Source organism: Lynx rufus, unplaced genomic scaffold (genome assembly GCF_022079265.1).
Source record: "Lynx rufus isolate CCGP_SWC_20201006 ecotype Redwood Valley unplaced genomic scaffold, mLynRuf1.p SCAF_14, whole genome shotgun sequence".
Classification (NCBI taxonomy): domain Eukaryota; kingdom Metazoa; phylum Chordata; class Mammalia; order Carnivora; family Felidae; genus Lynx; species Lynx rufus.
In genome coordinates, this window is record NW_025814828.1 from 52,015,495 (window position 1) to 52,037,336 (window position 21,842).

General features: G+C 36.5%; 1 pseudogene; it reads right to left on the reverse strand.

The window, feature by feature from the left end:
* The window catches only part of LOC124509274 (proteasome subunit beta type-6-like), a 98,914-nt pseudogene extending 79,650 nt beyond the window's left edge, over window positions 1-19,264 (reverse strand).
* Window positions 19,265-21,842: the final 2,578 nt, after the last annotated feature.

Genomic DNA, 21,842 nt, shown 5'->3' on the forward strand with positions numbered 1-21,842 from the left:
ATATTTGAAAAAAAATGACAGAAAATTTCCTCTATTTATATCAGATACCAAATCAAAAATCTGGGAACCTCAAAGAATACTAAGCAGGATAAAAAAAATTCACATAGGCAGACAAGTGTTACAATTCAATTTGTATTTTATAAACTATGCAAACAAGAAGAGACAGGAGAAAAATATTTAAAATGTTGAGAGAAAAAACCCATACACCAAGAATTATGTACCCTGAGAAATTATTTTTCAGAAGTAGAGAAATTAACTCTTTCTCAGGCAAACAAAAATTCAAGAAGTTTCTTGACAGTAGACATGTCTTGAATGAAATATTAAAACTAAGTTCTTTAGAGAGAAAGAAAATAATACAGATCAGACACTTGGATCTACACAAAGGAAGGGAGAGTATAAAAGAAGGATTCAGTGCAGGTAAAATAAAAACTTTTATTACTCTTATTTTCAATTGATCTAAGAGATAGCAGTTCATTCAAAATAATTATAACTACATTGTATTTAATTATGTATGTTTACTAACTCATTCTATGAGGCCAGCATTATCCTAATATCAAAACCAAACAAAACCATTATAAGAGAAAACATTACAGATCAATATCTTTCATGAATATAGATGCAAAATACTTAAGAAAATATTAGCAAGTTGAATTTAAAATGTACAAAATGAAATATACACCATGACCAAGTGGATTTATTCCAGTGTGCAAGGCCATATCAACATTTAAGAATCAATCAATGTAATCCATCACCTCAACAGACTGAAAATCATATGATCATATCAACAGCTGCAGGAGAAGCAGTTGACAAAATCCAACAGTCATTCATGATAACTCTTAATAAATTAGAAATAGAAACTTTCTCAACTTGATAAAAAAATACAAAAATCTTACAGCTAATGTCAACTTAATGTTGGGAAACTCAAAGCTTTCTTACTAAGATCAGGTACAAGGCCAGGATATTCCTTCTCACCACTCCTTCTCAACATTGTACTGGACTCCTTGGTAATACAATAAGGCAAGAAAATGTAATAAAAGACATACAAATTGGGAAGTAAGGAATAAAACTGTCTTTGTTCAGGGATGGATTGACCATCTATGCAGAAAATCCTAAAGAATCAACAAAATCCTCCTAAAACTAATAAGCGATTATAGCAAGGTTGTAGAATACAAAATTTACATATAAAATTCAATATCTTTCCTATGACCAATGAGTGAGTAGAAATATAATTTAAAAATACGATATTGGGAGAGGATCTAAGATGGCAGAACAGAATGGAAGTTTTGTTTTGTTTTGTTTTGTTTGTTTTGTTTTGCATCTCTCATTGCTGAAATGCAGCCAGATCAACACTAAACCATCTTGCACGCCTAGAAAACAGATCTAAGGATTCACACAACAATCTGCACAACCTGAACCACAGAATTAGACAGGTACACAACAGGGAGAGGTGAACCAGGGAAGAGAGTAGCTGTGGAGGGCAGGAATCTGTTTTCACTTGCAGAAAGACGATGGAGACGCGGGGTAGGGGAGAAAACACCTCCCTTAGGCAGCTGGAGAGAAAGTGGGAAGGTGGAAATAACCACAGGGACTGAACAAAAAAAGGGAGAAAGGAGAGGGCCTAAATTCCATCAAGACTCTATGAGCAGAGGGAGAGCAGAGTCTGAGACTCAGCAGCTCAATACCTGCTGGTGTTCTGGTGGGAAGGGAGAATCCCCAAGAGCAGAGAGTAAGGTCCAAGGGTCCATGGGCCACATAGGGAGTGACGGTTCCCCTGTGGGGAGGACATTTGGTAGAGGCTGTGCAGCCACCCCACAAAGTTCCCAGCATATCCCAGAGAACAAGCACATTCTCTTGTGTTGGAACAAGGATGTTAAGGGGGAAGTCTGGTACTAGATGTGTGTTGTGATTTTCCATAAGCCTTGAACTGTTGCTGCTACAAGATCACGTGAAATTTTTCTGGGGTGGGCTGTCACCTAGCCACAGTCTCTGGGCACTGGCAGCAACTCAGTCTCATGAACATTCCTGGGGATGGGCCAGTATCAGGCCATTGCTCAGCGAGACCCACCCCCCACAGAGGATCTGAGTGGGTCAAAGTGGCAGTTCAGAAGGGAGATGTTGGAGGGAGGGTGAACATGGCAGAGAAGTAGGGGAATCCAAAGTTCCCTCATCTATGAAACAAAGGTGTGTTGAGGCCAAAAGACTTTGAACCCCAAGAGACCAGGAGGAAAAGAGGCAGAATTGTTACCAGGACCCCACCTGACAGGTCATAGGTGGGGCGCTTCAGGGAATAGACAGCGAGCCTACACTGGAGTTGGGACCCACCTACACCAAAACAACACCCCTCTGTGCTTAGTAACTGCATATCTACTGGAGTGGGATTGACAAGGATGAACCAGGCAGCCCCTCCTACAGACCAGCTCTGTTGCATTCCCTGGTTTAATTATCAGACAATTCTTATTATACACATATATTCTTCCTTCCTTTTCTTCTTCTTATCTCTTTCCTCCTCTAGTCTGGTTACTCTGGCTGTTGCTCTGCTTAGGCAGACATATTTAATCCATTCTCTTGATACATGTTCTACACCTCCTTCCTTATTTTCATTTCTCTCTCTCTGGACTCAGCCATATAGTTTCTCTGTCTGGACAATTTTATCATTTTTTTTTCTTTTTCCCTGCCTCCTTCTTTATTTTCCTTCCTTTCTCTCTGGATTAAGCCTATAGTTGCTCTGCCTGGTCAATTTTTTATTTTTTTCCCCACTCTTTTTCCCCACTCTTGTCATTTCTCTCTTTGCATGCCATAAGGTCACTTCCATCGGCACCCCTCCACCCTGTTGTTTACTTGTAGCTGGTGTTTCCCGGTTTTGTTTTGCTTTGTTTTGTTTGTTTTGTTTTTGTTTTTGTTTTGTGTGTGTGTCTTTGTGTGTTTGTGTGCTTTCGTTTTCTGTTGTTCTTTGTTTGTCTGTTTGTTTTCCTTTCCAGGGCTACTTCAATGAACAAATCATTTGGTGGAGGGTCCAAAACATCACTAGGAAAAGGGAAATAAAGTAAACAAAGTCACAACAACAGACAGCAAGTAACACTCTCCCAAAAACTCCTCCAGAAGAGCAAGGCCCTGGACGGTGTATGACCCCTTTTTAATATAGTAGTGCTCACAGGAGCAGGGAACATGACACCTTTTAAAACACATAAGGGACAGAAAACTAATCAATATGATGTAACAGAAGAATTATCCTCAAAAGAAATTCCAGGCAGAAATGATAGCTAAAGAATTTCTCAAAACAGATATAAACAATATAACTGAACAAGAATTTAGAATAATAGGCATAATTAATTGGTGGGATTGAACAAAGCATAGAAGAGAGCAGAGAATCTATTGCTGCAGAGATCAAGGACTAAAAAACAGTTGTGAGGAATTTAAAAATGCTATAAATGAGGTGCAAAATAAAATGGAGGTGGCCACAGCACGGGTTGAAGAGGCAGAGGGGAGAATAGGTGGATTAGAAGATAAAATTATGGAAAAAAGAGGAAGCTGAGAAAAAGAGACATAAAAAAATCCAGGATTATGAGGGGAGAATTAGAGAACTAAGTGATGCAGTCAAACAGAACAATATCCATATCATAGGAATTCCAGAAGAAGAAGAAGAAGAAGAAGAGAGAAAGGGGCTGAAGGTGTACTTGAACAAATCATAGCTGAGAACTTCCCCAATCTGGGGAAGGAAACAGGCATTGAAATCCAAGAGGCAGAGAACTCCCTTCAGACATAACTTGAATCAACTTTCTGAATGACATATAATAGTGAAACTGGAAAAATACAAGGTTAAAATGAGAATTCTCAAAGCAGCTAGGGATAAATAGGCCTTAACATACAAAGGTAGACACATAAAGGTGGTAGCAGACCTATCTGCTGAAACTTGGCAGGCCAGAAAAGAATGGCAGGAAATCTTCAATGTGATGAACAGAAAAAAAAAATGCAACCAGGAATCCTTTATCAAGCCTGCATTCAGAATAGGAGAGATAAAGGTTTTCCCAAACAAACAAAAACTGAATGACTTCATCACCACTAAACCAGCCCTACAAAAGATCATAAGGGGGACTCTGTGAGTGAAATGTTGCAAGGACCACAAAGTACCAAAGACATCACTACAAACATGAAACCTACAGATAACACAATGACTCTAAACCCATATCTTTCAATAATAACACTGAATGTAAATGGACTAAATGTTCCAATCAAAAGACATAGGGTATCAGAATGGATTAAAAAAAAAAAGACCCACCTATTTGCTTTCTACAAGGTACTCATTTTAGACCTGAGGACATCTTCAGATTGAAAGTGAGGGGATGGAAAACGATCTATCATGCTACTGGAAGTGAAAAGAAAGCTGGAGTAGCCATACTTATATCAGACAAACTAGAATTTAAGTTAAAAGTTGTAACAAGAGATGAAGAGGATATTATATAATTACAGGGTCTCTCCATCAGGAAGAGCTAACAATTATAAATGTCTATGCACCAAATTCAGGAGCACTCAAATACACAACACAATTAATCACAAACATAAGCAACCTTATTGATAAGAATGTGGTAATTGTAGGGGACTTTAATACTCCACTTACAACAATGGACAGATCACTTAGACAGAAAATCAATAAAGAAACAATGGCCTGAATGATACACTGGCCCAGATGGACTTGACAGATATATTTGGAGCTTTTAATTCTAAAGCAGCAAAATACATATTCTTCTTGAGTGCACATGAAACGTTCTCCAAAATAGATCACATAGTGGGTCACAAAACAGCCCTCAATAAATATAAAGGAATTGAGATCATACCATGCACACTTTCAGATCACATTGCTGTGAAACTTGAATTCAACCACAAAAAAAAAAATTTGGAAAACCTCCAAATGCATGGAGGTTAAAGAAAATCTTACTAAAGGACAAATGGATCAACCAGGCAATTAAAGAAGAAACTTAAAAATATATAGAAACAAATGATAATGGAAAGACAACAATCCAATTCCTTTGGGATGCAGCAAAGGCAGTCTTAATAGGAAAATACATTGCAATCCAGGCCTATCTCAAGAAACAAGAAAACCCCAAATACAAAATCTAACAGAACACCTAAAGGAACTAGAAGCAGAAAAACAAAAAAAAAAACACAAAGCCAGCAGAAGAAGAGAAATAATAAAGATCAGAGCAGAAATAAACAATATATGGGGCTCCTGGGTGGCTCAGTCAGTTGGGTGTCTGACCACTACTTGCGTCATGATCTCACCATTTGTGAGTTCAAGCCCCACATCAGACTCTGTGCTTACAGCTTAGAGCCTGGAGCCTGCTTCAGATTCTGTGTCTCCCTCTTTCTATGTTCCTCCCCTGCTTGTGAGTGTGCTCTCTCTGTCTTTCTCTCTCAAAAATAACACAGTACAAAAAAAAACAATATAGAATAAGAAAACCCAGTAGAACAGATCAATGAAACCAAGAGGTGTTTTTTTTGAAAAAATAAACAAAATTGGTAAACTCCTATCCCGACTTCTTATAAAGAAAAGAGAGAGGACACAAATAGATAAAATCACGAATGAAAATGGTTTTATCACAACCAGCCCCTCAGAAATACAAGGAATTATCAGAGAATCCTATGAAAAATTATATGCCAAAAAACTGGACAACATGGAAGAAATGGACAAATTCCTAAGCACCCACCCACTTCCAAAACTCAAATGAGAAGAAATAGAAAATTTGAACAGACCCATAACTAGCGAAGAAATTCAATCAGTTATCAAAAATCTCCCAATAAATAAGAGCCCTGGACCAGATGGCTTCCTGGGGAATTCTACCAGACATTTAAAGCAGACATAATACATATCTTTCTCAACCTGTTCCAAAAAAAAAAAAAATAGAAAGGGGAGGAAAACCTGTATACTCATTCTATGAAACCAGAATTACTATGATTCCCAAACCAGACATAGACCCAGAAAACAAAGACAACTACAGGACAATATCCCTGATGAACATGGATGCAAAAGTTCTCAACAAGATACTGCCAAATCGAATTCAACAGCATGTGTAAAGAATTTTTCACCATGATCAATGGGATTCATTCCTGAGCTGCAGGGCTGGTTCAATATTCACAAATCAATCAATGTGATGCACCACATTAATAAAAGGATAAGAACCATATTATCCTGTCAATATTGCAGAAAACACATTTGACAAAATACAGCATCCTTTCTTACTAAAAACCCCCAAGAAAGTTGGGATAAAAGGAAAATACTTAAACATCATAATGACCATATATGAAAAGTGCACAGCTAATATCATCCTCAATGGGGAAAAACTGAAAGCTTTCCCCCTGAGGTCAGGAACTCGACAGCGATGTCCATTCTCACCACTGCTGTTTAACATATTGGTAGAAGTCCTAGCATCAGTAATCAGAAAACAAAATGAAACAAAAGGCATCAAAGTTGGCAAAGAAGAAGTCAAACTTTCACTTAGTTCAAATGACATGATATTCTACATGGAAAACCCAAAAGACTCCACCAAAATACTGCTAGAACGGATACATGAATTCAGCAAAGTTGCAAGGAACAAAATCAATGTACAGAAATAGGTTGCATTTTTATACACCAATAATGAAGGAAAAGAAAGAGAAATAAAGAAACCAATCCTATGTACAGTTGCACCAAGAATCATAAAATACCTAGGAATAAACCTATCCGAAGATGTAAAAGATCCGCATGCTGAAAACTATAGGAAGCTTATGAAGGAAATTGAAGAATGTACAAAGAAATGGAAAAATATTCCATGCTCATGAATTGGAAGAATAAATATTGTTTAAATGTCAATACTACTCAAAGCAATGTACAAATTCAATGCAATCTCAATCAAAATTTTACCAGCATTCTTCCCAAACCTAGAACAAACAATCCTAAAATTTGTATGGAAGCGATAAAGACCCCAAATAGCCAAAGTAATATTGAAGAAGAAAACCAAAGCAGAAGGCATCACAATCCCAGACTTTAGCCTCTAGTACAAAGCTGTAATCATCAAGACAGTATGGTAATGGCAAAAAAAGCAAACACAAGACCAATAGAATAGAATAGAGTACCCAGAATTGGATCCACAAATGTATGGCCAACTAATCTTTGACAAAGCACTAACGAGTCTATTTAGCAAATGGTGTTGGGAGAACTGGAAAGCAACATGAAGAATAATGAAACTAGACCACTTTCTTACACCATACACAAAAATAAACTCAAAATGGATGAAGGACCTGAATGTGAGACAGGAAACCATAAAAACTCTATGGGAGAAAACAGGCAACAACCTCTTTGACCTCAGCCACAGAAATTTCCTACTCAACACATCTCCAAAGGCAAGGGAACTAAACGCAAAAATGAATCATTGGAACCTCATCAAGATAAAAAGTGTCTGCACTGCAAGGAAACAATCAACAAAACTAAAAGGCAACCTACATAATGGGAAAAGATATTTGCAAACAACATATCAGATAAAGGGTTAGTATCCAAAATTTATAAATAACCTACTAAACTCAATACCCTAAAAACAAATAACCTAGTGAAGAAATGGGCAGAAGACATGAATAGACACTTTTCCAAAGAAGACATCCAGATGACCAACAGACACATGAAAAGATGCTCAACATCACTCATCATCGGAGAAATACAAATCAAAGTCATAATTAGATATCACTTCACACCAGAGTGTCTAAAATGAACAACTCAGGAAACTATAGATGGTGGTGAGGATGTGGAGAAATGGGAACCCTCTTGCACTGTTGATGGGAATGCAAACTGGTTCAGTTGCCCTGGAAAATAGTGTGGAGGTTCCCCCAAAAATTAAAAATAGAAATACCCTACGACCCAGTAATAACACTACTAGAAATTTACCAAGGGATACAGGAGTGCTAATACATAGGGTCACATGTACCCCAATGTTTATAGTAGCACATTCAACAATAGCCAAATCATGGAGAAAGCCTAAATGTCCATCGACTGATGAATGAATAAAGGAGATGTGGTTTATATATACAATGGAATACTACTTGGGAATGAGAAAGAATGAAATCATGCTATTTGCAGAAACATGGATGGAACTGGAAGGTATTATGCTGAGTGAAATAAGTCATTCAGAGAAGGACAGATATTATATGTTTTCACTCATATGTGGATCTTGAGAAACTTAACATAAGACTATGGGGGAAAGAAGGGGGGAAATAGATACAAACAGAGAGGGAGGGAGGCAAATACAAGAAACTCTTAAATACAGAACAAAGTGAAGGTGAATGGGGGTGATGGAGAGGGAAAATGTGTGATTGGCATTGAGGAGGGCACATGGTGGGATGAGCACTGGGTGTGGTATGTAAGCCAATTTGACAATAAATTATATTAAAAAAATACAGGTAGGGAAAATGTATTGAAGCATATACACAAAGATGTTTAGAGGTTATTTTTGGGTAGAGAGTTTATGAATTCTTTCTATTTTTCTTCATATTGATGTTTATATTAAGATTTTAATACAATTAATTCATACAGAAAAAATGTCTTATGCCTTAATAAGTGTTGATTGTACCCTTATAAAAAATCCAGTTTATTTCTTGAAAAAATACAATATCATTTTACAAAAAATAGATATTTTGGTATAATATATGCAAAGTATATATGAAAAAAACTACAAAATCTGATAAGCAAATTCAAAGAACTAAACAAATGAAGATATATTCCATGTTCATGGATAAGAAGATTCAATACTGTCAAAGTGCATATTCTTCTCATCTTGGTCTGTAGATTAAATGCAATACCAATAAAATTTTGGCAAGTTATTTTGTGAATATCGGCAAACTGATTCCAAAGTTTATATGAACAGACAAAAGACCCAGAATAGCCAACACAAAATTCAAATAGAACAATTTTAGAGGACATGTTCTGACTTCAAGACTTACTATCAAGTTATAGTAATCAAGATACTGTGGTTTTGGTGAGAGAATAGACAAATAGACCAATGAACCAGAACAGAGATCCCAGAAATGGGCCCACATAAATTTAGTCAACTGATTTTTGACAAAAGAGAAAATTCAGTATATTGTAGAAAAGATAAGCTCTTCAGTAAATGATGTAAAACAACTGAACATCCACACACAACCCAAAAAAGAATCTACACAGACTACATCCTTTACAAAAATTAACTCGTAATGGATCATAGACTTAAATGTAAAACACAAAACTATAAATCTTTTAGAAGATTACATAAGAGAAAACCTAGATGGTCTTGGGTATGGTAATACCTGTTTAGATACAACACCATTAAAAATTATAAGTTGATTTCATTCAAATTAAAAAGATCTACTCTGTGAACAACATTTTCAAGAGAATGAAAAGGCAAGTCACAGATTGGGTGAAAATATTTGCAAAAGACATATCTAAGAATCTGCTAGAACTCTCTCCAGAGTTGGAGGGGTTGGCAAGTGCCTTTGTTGATGTTAATCCTCTACCTTGACAACGCAGATGGGAGCAGGTTCTGAACACCCTAGTCAGTCTGCTGCCAGAGTGAGCTCCAAGACACTTGGCCACATCAGCCCTGGATGCCCTGGAGCAAAGGGGAAAAAAAAAGCTATAGTTTAAAAAAGCAACTAGGATATAAAGAAACTATGACTAGAACTCTGCCAAATGGAGGGAGGAGCTGCCAGAACTCTCTCTAATGTTGGAGGGGCATACAAATGCCTTTGTTTATGTTCCCCTTCTACCTTGGTAGTGCATTTGGGAACAGAGAATGGGCACCCTGGCTGGCTGGCTGCCCTAATGAGCCCCAGTGCCCCAGCCTACACCAGCCACAGCCTTCCCATCAAGTTGGTTCTGAAGCAACACATATAGACACACCTGGACAGCATTGACTACAGCTCCACTTATCTTGCCAAGGTGACACAGGCACAAAACATCCTGGGACATCCAGGCTTGTACCCACCTCAGCACTAGGAAACTTGCCAGGGCATTCCCCCATTCAGAGTGCCCCTGGACATCCCAGTCAATACTTGCTTCAGCTCCAGCAGTCGTGTAAGAGACCCACATGTGAAAAACATCCTAAGACCCCCTGGCCTGCACCAACCTCAGCTCATCCATCTACCAGGAAACAGCTGTGCATAGTGTCCCTTTCCCTTATACCTGCTATGCCTCCAACTGACCTGCCAAGATGCTCCTTTCACAGAACACAAGACCCTGCTGTTTGCACCCACTTCAGCTTCACCTATTCTGCCAGGGAGCCCACATTGCAGAGAGCCCTGGGAACCAGCCTGGGCTCAATTGAGTTTCAGCCAACCCACCAGAGAAAATTCAGCTCAAAGTGCCAAACTCATGCCAAAGCTGCTAGGCACATGTATTCTACACTGGGGAGATCCCTATACAAGGCCATTTCTTCAAGTCTAAGAGAAGTAAATGTTCTGCTTAATTTATAAATAAAAACACAAAAAATCAAACAAATTGAAAAGACATAAAAATATGCTTGAAGTGAAAGAACAAGACAAAATGTCAGAAACACATCTAATTGATATAAAAAACACAATTGAAATAAACAATCTACCTCATAAACAGTTCAAAGTAATGATCATAATGACATTCACTGAACTGGAGAAAAGAGTGGATGAATGTAGTGAAAATTTCAACAAAGAAGAAATATTTTTGAAAATCAAAGTTGAAACACACAATAACTGAAGTGAAAATTACAGAAGATGGAATCAACAGCAGATTAGAGGAGGCAGAAAAAATAATCAAAAATGTTGGAGAAAGGGTAATATAAAGTATCAAAGCTGAAGAGCAAAACAGATAGGTAGATGATAGATAAGACAGATGATAGATAGTTAAAAAAAAACTAATGAGGATACGTTAAAGAATCTTTACAGCTGCATACTAATATTTGTATTATAGTGGACCCAGAAGAAGTGAGATGGGGGGAAAACACATCATAAGAAATAATAGCTGAAAACTTCGCTAACATGGGGAAAGAACAGGTATCTAGTGCCAGCCAGAAAGCTCACAGAGCCCTTAACAAGATGAACCCAAGGAGGTTCATAATAATAATTAAGATGTCAAAGATTAAAGATAAAGAGATAATCTTAAAAGTTGCATGAGAGAGGGGCACCTGGGTGGCTCAATTGGTTAAATATCTTACTCTGGATTTCAGCTCAGGTCATGATCTTCCAGTTGGTGGGATCCGGCCCCATGTCAGGCTCTGTGCTGACAGTGCAGACAGAGTCTGTTGGGATTTTCTCTCTCCCTATCTCTCTGTTCCTCACGCACTGATTCTCTCTCTCTCTCTCTCTCTCTCTCTCTCTCTCTGTATCTGTCTCAAAATAATAAATAAACTTAAAAAAAGTTGCATGAGAGAAACAACTATTTACATACAAGGAATATCCCAACAGGCTACAAGCTTAGTTTTCAGCAGAAACATTACAGGCCAGAAATGAGTGGCATGGTAAATTCAAAAAAATTGAAAGAAAAATAAAAAAAAATACAACCAAGAGTATTCTATTCAACAAGTCTATCATTCAGAATTGAAGGAGAGATAAAGATCTCCTGAAAAAAAAATAAAGAAGTTTATCACCACTAAACTGGCCTTACAAGAAATGTTAACTTTAAGTGGAAAAGAAAGTACCATGGTTAGAAGTAGGAAAATTATGAAAGGAAAAAAATCTCCTGTGTAATAGCAAACATACAGTAAAGGCAGTAGATCCATTCAATGATAAAGCTAAAACAAATATTACAAAACTAAATCAGTGAAATCAATTAAATCTAAAAAAATAGGTAAAGGGGAGTCACAAAATAAAAAGATGTAAAATATGACAACATACACATAAATTGTGTGGAGTGGGGAGAGTAAAAATGAAGTTATTTATTTATTTTTTACATTTTATTTATTTTTGAGAGAGAGAGAGAGAGAGACAGAGCACAAGTGGGGGAGAGGCAGAGAGAGAAAGGGAGACACAGAATCCGAAGTAGGCTCCACGCTCTGAGCTGTCAGCACAGAACCCGATGCAGGGCTTAAACTCACAAACTGTGAGATCATGACCTGAGCCAAAGTCAGACGCTTAACCGACTGAACCACCTAGGTGCCCCAAAATGAAGTTATTTTATAATGTGTTCAACTTAAGTGACTATCAAATGAATATACACTGCTACATATATTGTATTTTGCATTCAAAATTCATGGAAACAAACCAAAATCCTATAATAGATGCACAAAACTTAAAGAGAAAATAATCAAAGAATAACACTAAAGAAAGTCATCATCACAAGTAAAAAGAACAAAAGAAGGAAGAGAACAAAGTTTCAACAGCAAACAGAAAACCATTAACACAATGGCAATAAGTGCATACCTATCAATAATCACTCTAAAATAGAAATGGTCTAAATGCTCCAATCAAAAGATAATGTGGTAGAATTAATAAAAAACAAAAACAAAAACAAAACAAAACAAAACAACAACAACAACAAAAAACAAGACCCAAAAAATACTACCTAAGGAGTGCCTGGGTGGCTCAGTTAGATAAGCATCTGACTTTGGCTCAGGTCATGATCTCAAGGTTTGTGAGTTTGAACCTTATATCAGGCTCTCTGCTGTCAGCACAGAGCCCAATTTGGATCCTCTTTACCACTCTCTCTCTCTGTCCATCCCGCATTTACTCTCTCTCTCTACCCCTTTCTCTCTGAAATAAATAAATATTAAAAAATATAACTTAAAAGAGATTCACTTCACACGTAGAGACACATACACACTGAAAGTGAAAAGGTAGATTAAGATATTTCATGCAGATGGAAGTGGGGAAAAAGCCAGGATAGTAATACTTATAGCAGGAAAAATAGATTTTAAAACAAAGACCATAAGGAGACATAAATAAGAGCACTACATAGTGATAAAATTATCAATCTAACAGGAGGATATAACAATTATAAATATCTATGCACTCAATATTGGACCAGAAAATACACAAAGCAAATATTAACATAAATAATGCGAGAAATTTATAGTACCACAATAGTAGAAGGAGATAGTAACACCCTACTTGCAGAATATATAGATTATCCAGACAGAAAATCAATAAGAGGATAGGGTGTTTATGTGACTCCTAGACCATATGGACTTAAAAAATACACAGAGAACACTTTACCCCAAAACAGAAGAATAAACATTATTCTTAAATACACATGGAATATCTTTCAGGATAGATTACATGTTAGATCACAAAACAATTCTCAAAAATTTGAGAAGATTGAAATCATATAAAGCACCCTTTCTGACTTCAATGATGTGAAACTAGAAATCAAGTACAAAAAAAGAAAAAAAAACTCTGGGGAAAAAGAAACATGTGGAGGCTATACAACATGTTACTAATTAATCAGTGGGTCAACAGCAACAACAACAAAAATCAAAGAGGAAATTAAAAAATACATGGAGACAAAAGAAAACAAAATCACAATGGTCCAAAATCCCACCCTCATTATGGCAGGTAATATGCTTTACTCATTGTCTACTGATTTAAATGCTAATCTCATCTAAAAATTCTTCCCAAGAAATCTGGAATAGTGTTTGACCAAATATTGGTACAATGGCCTAGCCAAGTTGACACAAGAAATTAATTGTCACGCCATCCAATTGCCTTTTTGTTAGATTAGACAGGCTCTGGTAAAGTAGATTTCCCTAAGGCAGACCCCTGAAGTGGAGAACAGGACACTTTAGGTGTATTTCAAAATGACTACTTTTCCTCTGAGCGTATTTCAGAATGGTGACTCTACCCCTCCCGTCCCAAACACAATTTTTCTGATATTCACTGTGAGAACCTGATTGGGCTCTTCGTGGTTAAAGCCATGAAACTGTGCTCCAAGAGTGGGCTCCCAGAAATTTTTAACTCTCAGGTTCAGCTTCCAGCAATTAATTATAATTTGTGTTCTCACCAGTTTCTGGCTAGAGCTGTGGCTGTGTTTCATGTAAGCTAAGATTCTCTGCATCCACCTGTTTCTCCACTTTTCAGGGAAGTCATTTGTCCTGTGACCTCAATTCTCTGAACAATCTAAGAAGAGTTGTTGATTTTCATGGTTGTTGTTGTTGTTGTTGTTGTTGTTGTAAAGATGGGAGTAATGAATTTCAAGCCCTTTACATGTCAGAATAGAAACCAGAAGTCCAATATATATTTTAGATTTCCCTCACCATCTGCCAGCACTTCAGCTAGTTCCCTTGACAGATGTCGTCTTTGGTTATCTTGTCCTTGTTAGACCAGGGTGGCTGCAATTATTCATTTACTAACTACAAACAGTCAAGGTAGCATGAGAAAATATCAAAATGAATCACTCAAACTTCCTTCTTTGGTCTAATTATATACCGACAGCCCTATTTCATCATAGTAGTCAGGGTCAATTAACCCCATGAGCATAGTAACTCTTATTTGCCTTCTGATACACTAACATGAAAATTTTCAAACTAATCAGGCAACAGTGATTGCCTCAGATTCAGTGGAAACCTTATGAAGTGTTCTGGAAGAAGCATTCTCCCTTCCCTTTCAGGAATCAGAACTTCTAATGAAGAAGGCCCTAAAGTGTCAGAAATAGGCAGCAGCAATTATTCATTGGGTCACTGGTAATAATGGTAAGAGGGTATTTCTACTTCCATTAATTGATTACTAAACCCATATATTGTAACTATTGGGAACCCAATACCATATAACAGCTGCAGATTCAATATATATAACACATTCTTTTTTTAAAGAATTTTTTAATGCTTATTTATTTTTGAGAAATACAGAGAAAGACAGAGCATGAGTGGGGGAGGGCCAAAGAGAGAAAGAGACACAGAATCTGAAGCAGGCTCCAGGCTCTGAGCTGTCAGCACAGAGCCAGATGCGAGGCTCTAACTCATGAACTGTGAGATCATGACCTGAGCCAAGTCTTATGCTTAACCGACTGAGCCACCCAGGCACCCCTGCATATACCTCATTCTTGAGGAAAGTAAATAATCTTAAAATGCCAGCAGCATGCAAAAATAATAATTTATTTCTCACATGTAAGTTTCATGTTCAGCTGGTGGAGCTGTGCTTCAGGCTTTAGTGATTGGAAAAGTTGGGGTGGTTCAGTTCTATAATTCTCTTCTTATTTTGTGTTAGAAAAGTCATGTTTTTTTTTTAAGTCATGTTCTTCTCATGGAAATAGCAGAATACATGAAAGGAGAGGTGGGGACACTGGGTGGCTCAGTGAATTAAGTGTCTCTATTTCAGCTCAGGTCATGATCTCACAGTTTGTGAGATTGAGCCCCACTTGGGGCTTTCTGCTGGGCATGGAGCCTGCTTAGGATTCTCTTCTCCCTCTCTCTCTGCCCCTTCCCCCTCATTCTCTCTCTCTTTCAAAATAAGTAAATAAACATTTTAAAAAGTCAAAGTGCACTAGACAAGCATATTCCAAATTTTTGTCTTGAATCTCATCTGCTAACATACCATTGGGCCAAAGCAAGCCAAAAATCAAAGGTGGGAAATTAATATCTGCATTATAAAAGGAACTGAAATGTTACCTAGGGAATGGATGCAATGAAGAATGAAAAATGGGGGTAATAATTAAATTTACCACAGGTAGTGTGATCAATAAATGTTGCTTCTTCAACCAAATACCCATATATTTTTTTTTAATTTAACGTTTATTTATTTTTGAGACAGAGAGAGACAGAGCAGGAACGGGGGAGGGTCAGAGAGAGAGGGAGACACAGAATCCGAAACAGGCTCCAGGCTCTGAGCTGTCAGCAGAGCCCAACACGCGGGGCTCAAACTCACAGACCGCGAGATCATGACCTGAGCTGAAGTCAGACACCTAACCGACTGAGCCACCCAGACACCCCTAAATTCCCATGTTTTAAAAAGCATATCCTGATGCCATATTTATACAATATACAAAATAAATTTCATACGGATCCCAGGTCTATATATGAAATCTAAGACAATAACGCCTAATAGAAAATATGGGAGAAAATATTTCATGACATAAAGTAGGCAAGGATTTCTTAAACAGTAAAAATTATTGCTAGCCATAAGCTTAAAATTTTGGCAAATTGGACTAAATTAAGATTAATACTTCTTCCATCAGTACACCTTATAAAAAGAGTGTAAAACTAAGCAATAGACTGAAATAATATATTTGGTATTAATATTTGCTATGCAGTAACTGAAAAGGATTGGAACTAGAAGATATAAAGAACTACAAATCTACAAAAGAAAAGAAAAGAAAAGAAAAGAAAAAAAAAGAAAAGAAAAGAAAAGAAAAGAAAAAAGATTGGTACCCAACAATAACATTGAGCAAAATACTTGACTATGCACCTCACAAAAGAGGATATTCAAATCACCAATTAAAAATGGAAACATGCTAAAACTCAATAGTCATCAGGGAAATACAATTAAAGCATTCTGATATACTTGTTGTTGTTTTATCTTGTTGCTGGATACATATTTATTTAGGTCTTCAATAAATTTTTAAACAGAAAAAAGTGAATTGAAGTAATTCTTCTCTCTGCGTGGTTATGCCACAGCTAATATACATGTTTTTATCTGTGGAGATGACATTATTAATGGACAAGACAACTCCGTGTCAGTGTGACTAAGATAAGGAAGTGAGTAGTCACTGATGAATTTAATATTATTTCTCCATTTCACTTTTTAAGGTTTTATTTTAATTTCATCACCCACCCAATGTTCATCAATAAAGGGGCACTCCTTAATTCTCATCATGTATTTCACCCATCCTCCAACACCCCTCCCCTGTAGTAACCATCAGTTTGTTCAATATAGTTAAGAGTTGTTTCTTGGTTTCTCTCTCTCTCTTTCTCTCTCTCTTTCCTTTTGCTTACTTTTTTTGTGTCTTAAATTCCACATAAGAGTTAAATCATATGGTATTTATCTTTGACTGACTTATCTCAGCATTATACTCTCTAGCTCCATCCATTTCATGGCAAATGGCAAAATTTCATTCTTTTAATGGCTGAATAATATTCCTGTGTGTGTGTGTGTGTGTGTGTGTGTGTGTGCGTGTGTCCATTCATCAGTCCATGGACACGTGAGCTGCTTCCATATCTTGGGTATTGCAATCAATGCTACTATAAACAGGGCTGCATGTGTCCCTTTGAATTAGTGTTTTGTATTCTTTGGGTAAATACCCAGTAGTACTGGATCATAGGGTAATTCTATTTTTAACTTTTTGAGGAACCTCCATAGTGTTTTCCACAGTAGCTGCAACAGTTTGCATTCCCACAAACAGTACAAGAGGGTTCCCTTTTCTCCACATCCTCACCAACACCTGTTGTTTCTTGTGTTGTTGATTTTAGCCATTCTGACAGATGTGAAGTGATATCACATTGTATCGCTTTGCATCTCTCTGATGATGAGTGATGTTGAGCATCTTTTCATATGTCTGTTGGCATCTGGATGTTTTCTTTGGAAAAAAATCTTCATGTATTCTACCCATTTTTTAATTATTTATTTTTGGGGTGTTGAGTTTCATAAGTTCCTTATATACTTGGAATGCTAACCCTTTATCAGATATGTCATTTGCAAATATCTTCTCCCATTATGTCGGTTGCTTTTTAGTTTTATTGTTTCCTTCTCTGTGCAGGAGCTTTTTATTTTGATGTAGTCTCAATAGTTTATATTTTTGCTTTTGTTTCCCTTGCCTCAGGAGACATATCTAGAAAGAAGTTGCTGTGGCTGATGTCAAAGAAGTTACTGCCTGGTTTGTTTTCTAGGATTTTTAAGGCTTCAGGTCTCACATTTAGGTCTTTAATCTATTTTGAATTTAGTTTAGTGTATGGTGCGTCCATTTCATGTTTAATTTTTAGGGGTTGTTTTTAAAATTTTATTTTTAATAAAAATAAATTTATTTTTAATAAAAAAACTAAACTCCAGCCATAATAAAGTAACAAGGACTGGACTTTCCATCCTACCTTAAACAACATATTAAAAAACTGACAAAATATATGAAACAATGATCTTTAAACACTGGACAAGGACTCACAGGGTTCCTGAGAGAAGGGAAACAAAGTGAGCCCTAACTCTAACCCTTACCCTAACAATTGTCCTAGTTTATTGCCAGAAAAGAGCCTCCAAGACATAATGCAGGAAATGAGAACCCAAAAAGAGTCTGGCAGTCTCATTAAGTTGAAGAGACAGAATGGAGGATTTGAGGACACCAAGAGATTAGAATATACAATACAGAATACTAGAGGGGAAAAGTATACACAGAATGAGAGCTCTAGAGACGTGAAGAAATTTCTCCTTCCAGTGTCCCACTGAGTTCTGATTATGTATGTGAGGAAACTATCCTCAGACCATTAGAAAGGAGCAGGCAAAACAATTTTTGGAATGTAAATAGGGTTATAAAGTGTTCCTATTGTTGGGGTGTCTGGATGGCTCAGGTGGTTAAGTATCTGACTTTGGTTCAGGTCATGATCTCGTGGTCCATGGGTTTGAGCACTGCCTCCAGTTCTGTGCTGACAGCCTGGAGCCTGCTTCAGATTCTGTGTCTCCCTCTCTCTCTGCCCCTCCTTTGGATTCTGTGTCTCCCTCTCTCTCTCTGCCCCTCCCCTGCTGTCTCTCTCTCTCAAAAATAAACATTAAAAAAATTTAAAGAATCTACATCTTAAAAAAAAAAAGTTCCCATTCTCAAAAGCCAAAATCAAGATATCGCCTAATGACTGGGACATTAAATAAAATACTCAGAAAGATATTACTTCAGTAGAGAGGATAAATTAACCCTAGAAAAAAATATTTTCAGTTTCTTGTATCCCTTAAAAATTCCTAAAGGTAAAGCTTGAAATGATCAAAGTATGTTAATTCAGTATGAGAATAAAGCTGAAAAATGAATTTTTAAAATATCAGGCACCCAACAAAGTAAACTTCACAGTGTCTGGCACAGTCAAATGTACCTGGCATGTTGGGTGTGGATGAGATAATTGCCAGGTCCTGATGCCATAACTGGTGAGTCCTGATGCTGTGACTGGTGAGTCCACTCATCAAAGTGAGCTTGCAACCTCACTAAGCCCATATCTGTAAGCCCACACCAGACCCAGTAGCACCGAGACACAGAAGAAAAAAGCCAGTTTAAGAAGGTAAAGGAGCTGAGAGAATGCTCACTCCCCTCCACCATAAAAGCCAACACTGGAACAAGGTCCAGCTGACAGTAAGTTTGTGACATCAGTGAGCCCAGGGACCACAAGCCCACACCACCCTCCATGGTGTTTGGGCAGAGAGAATGAGCTGTTTTGTGTTTCTTTTGTTGTTGTTGTTCATTTTATTTTGAAGGATTTTTTTAATTTCAAAGTTTATTTTATTTTTTATTTTTTAATTTTTCTTGTTTTTGTTTTTGTTGTTTTTTTCTTTTTCTTTTTCTTTTCTCTTTTTTCTCTCTTATTTTCTTCTTTTTTTCTTTTTCTGATTTCTCTTTATCTTTTCTTCTTTAATTATTATTATTTTTCTTTTATTATTATTCTTTTCATCTTTCTATAAAAAGCTATGATTTGAGAGTAGCATATGCCACCACAGCTCCAGCAAGTCAGCAAAAGTCACCAATCACACAGTCTACAGAGGTGACACCATACAAAAAATCATGTCTTTAAGTTTATAAGTAGCTGCTCTGCTAAATCCATGAAAATAAACACAGAAAGTGAAGAAAATGGGGAGACAGGAGAATATACTCCAAAGGAAAGAACAAGAGAAAGCCTTGGGGAAAAAGTTAAATGAAATAAAGTTAAGAAAAAATATGCCTTATAAAGAATTTAAAGTAATGATGATAAAGGTACTCAACAGAAGAAGTCAATAAGACCTTCAATAGAGACAGAAAATATTAAAAAAGAACCAATTACAGTTGAACTGACCTAAATAATAAGTGAAATAAAAAACTCACTAGAGTGAATCAACAGTAAATTAGAGGATTCAGTAGCATGTTTCAGTGATCTCAAAGACAGAGTAATGGAAAGCAAACAAGCTGAAAAGTAAAAAGAAAAAATAATGTTTTAAAAATAGGATAGATTAAAAGATCTCTTGGGAACACCAAGTGAATAAGTATTCACATTTTAGGGGTCCTGGAAGAAGGGAGAAAGATGTAGAACTTATTTGAAGAAATAATAACTGAAAACTTCCCTAACCTATGGAAGGAAATAGACATCCAGGTCCAAGAATCACACAGAGTTCCAAATGAAAGGAACCCAAAGAGATCCACATCACAATGTCAAAGTTAGGTAAACAGAGAATTTTTAAAGAAGCAAAGAGAGAAACAAAAAGTTACTTAGACAACATATAAGGCTGTGAGCTGATTTTTCAGCAAAAACAAATTTGAAGGCCAGCAGAAAATTTTCAGTGGCATGATTTATTAAAAGTACTGAAATGAAAATTAAAAAAAAATCCTACAACCAAGGATACTTACCCAGCAAGGTTATTATTCAGATTTGAAAAAGAGAGTTTCCCACACAAAAGATAAAAGATTTTATCAATAGTAAACCAGCCTTACAAGAAAAGTTAAAGGGACTCTTTTAAGTGGACAAGAATTGTCCATAGTTAGTTACAAAAATTTTATAAATAAAAATATGTAAAATATGACAACATATACATAAAATGTGGAGAAAAGAATAAAAAGGGAAGAGAAGGGGGAAAGAAAAAGAAAAGTTGTTCTAAAAGAATGCTTTGGAACTTAAATGACCATCAAATTAATATAAACTGCTATATAATTAGGATGTTATATATCTGCTGTATAATTAGGATGTTATATATCTGCTGTATAATTAGGATGTTATATATCAACCTCATGGGGAAAAAATCCCAAAACCTATGATAGATGCACAAAAACTAAAGAGAAAGGGGACCAAACATAACATTATAAGAACTCATCAATCCCTGGCTCCTGGGTGGCTCAGTCAGTTAAGAATCTGACTCTTGATTTTTTGTCTCAGGTCATGGTCTCATGGTTCCTGAGTATGAGCCCTGCATAGTGCCCCATGCTGACAGTGCAGATCCTGTTTGGAATTGCCTCTCTCCCTCTTTCTCTCTGCCCCTCTCCTGCTCACTCTGTCTCTCTCTCTCTCAAAAAAATAAATAAACTAACTAAATAAATACTCATCAATCTCAAAGAAAGACAGCAAAAGAAGAGAATAATAAAAAAGAACTACAAAAAGACCAGAAAACAAATTTCCAAAAATGACAATAAGTACATACCTATCAATAATTATTTTAAATATAAATGACCTAAATGCTGCAATCAAAAGACACAGGGTGGTGGAATGCATTAAAAAAGACCCATCTATATCTTGCCTACAAGAGACTCACTTTAGACCTAAAAACAAATATACACTGAATGTGAAAGGATGGGAAAATATTCATCATGCAAATGGAAGGAGAAAAAGCAGAGGCTGCAATACTTATATCAGACAAAATAGATGTTAAAGAAAAAAACTTTAGCAAAAGACAAAGAATAGCATTACATTAGTGACAAAGGGATCAATCGAACAAGAGAATATAACAAGTATAAATATCTATGCTCCCAACACTGGAGCACCTAATTACACAAAGCAAATATTAAGAGAAATAAAGAGAGAAACTGATGCTAAAAGAATAATAAGAAGGGATGTTAACACTCCACTTACATCAATGGACAGATCAGATAGACTGAAAACGAATAATGAAATAATGTCTTTGAAGGACACATTAGATCAGATGGATATAATAGATATATACAGGAATATTATATCCAAAACCAACAGTATACCCATATTTTTCTAGTGCACGTGGAACATTCTGCAGAGTAAATCACATATTAGTCA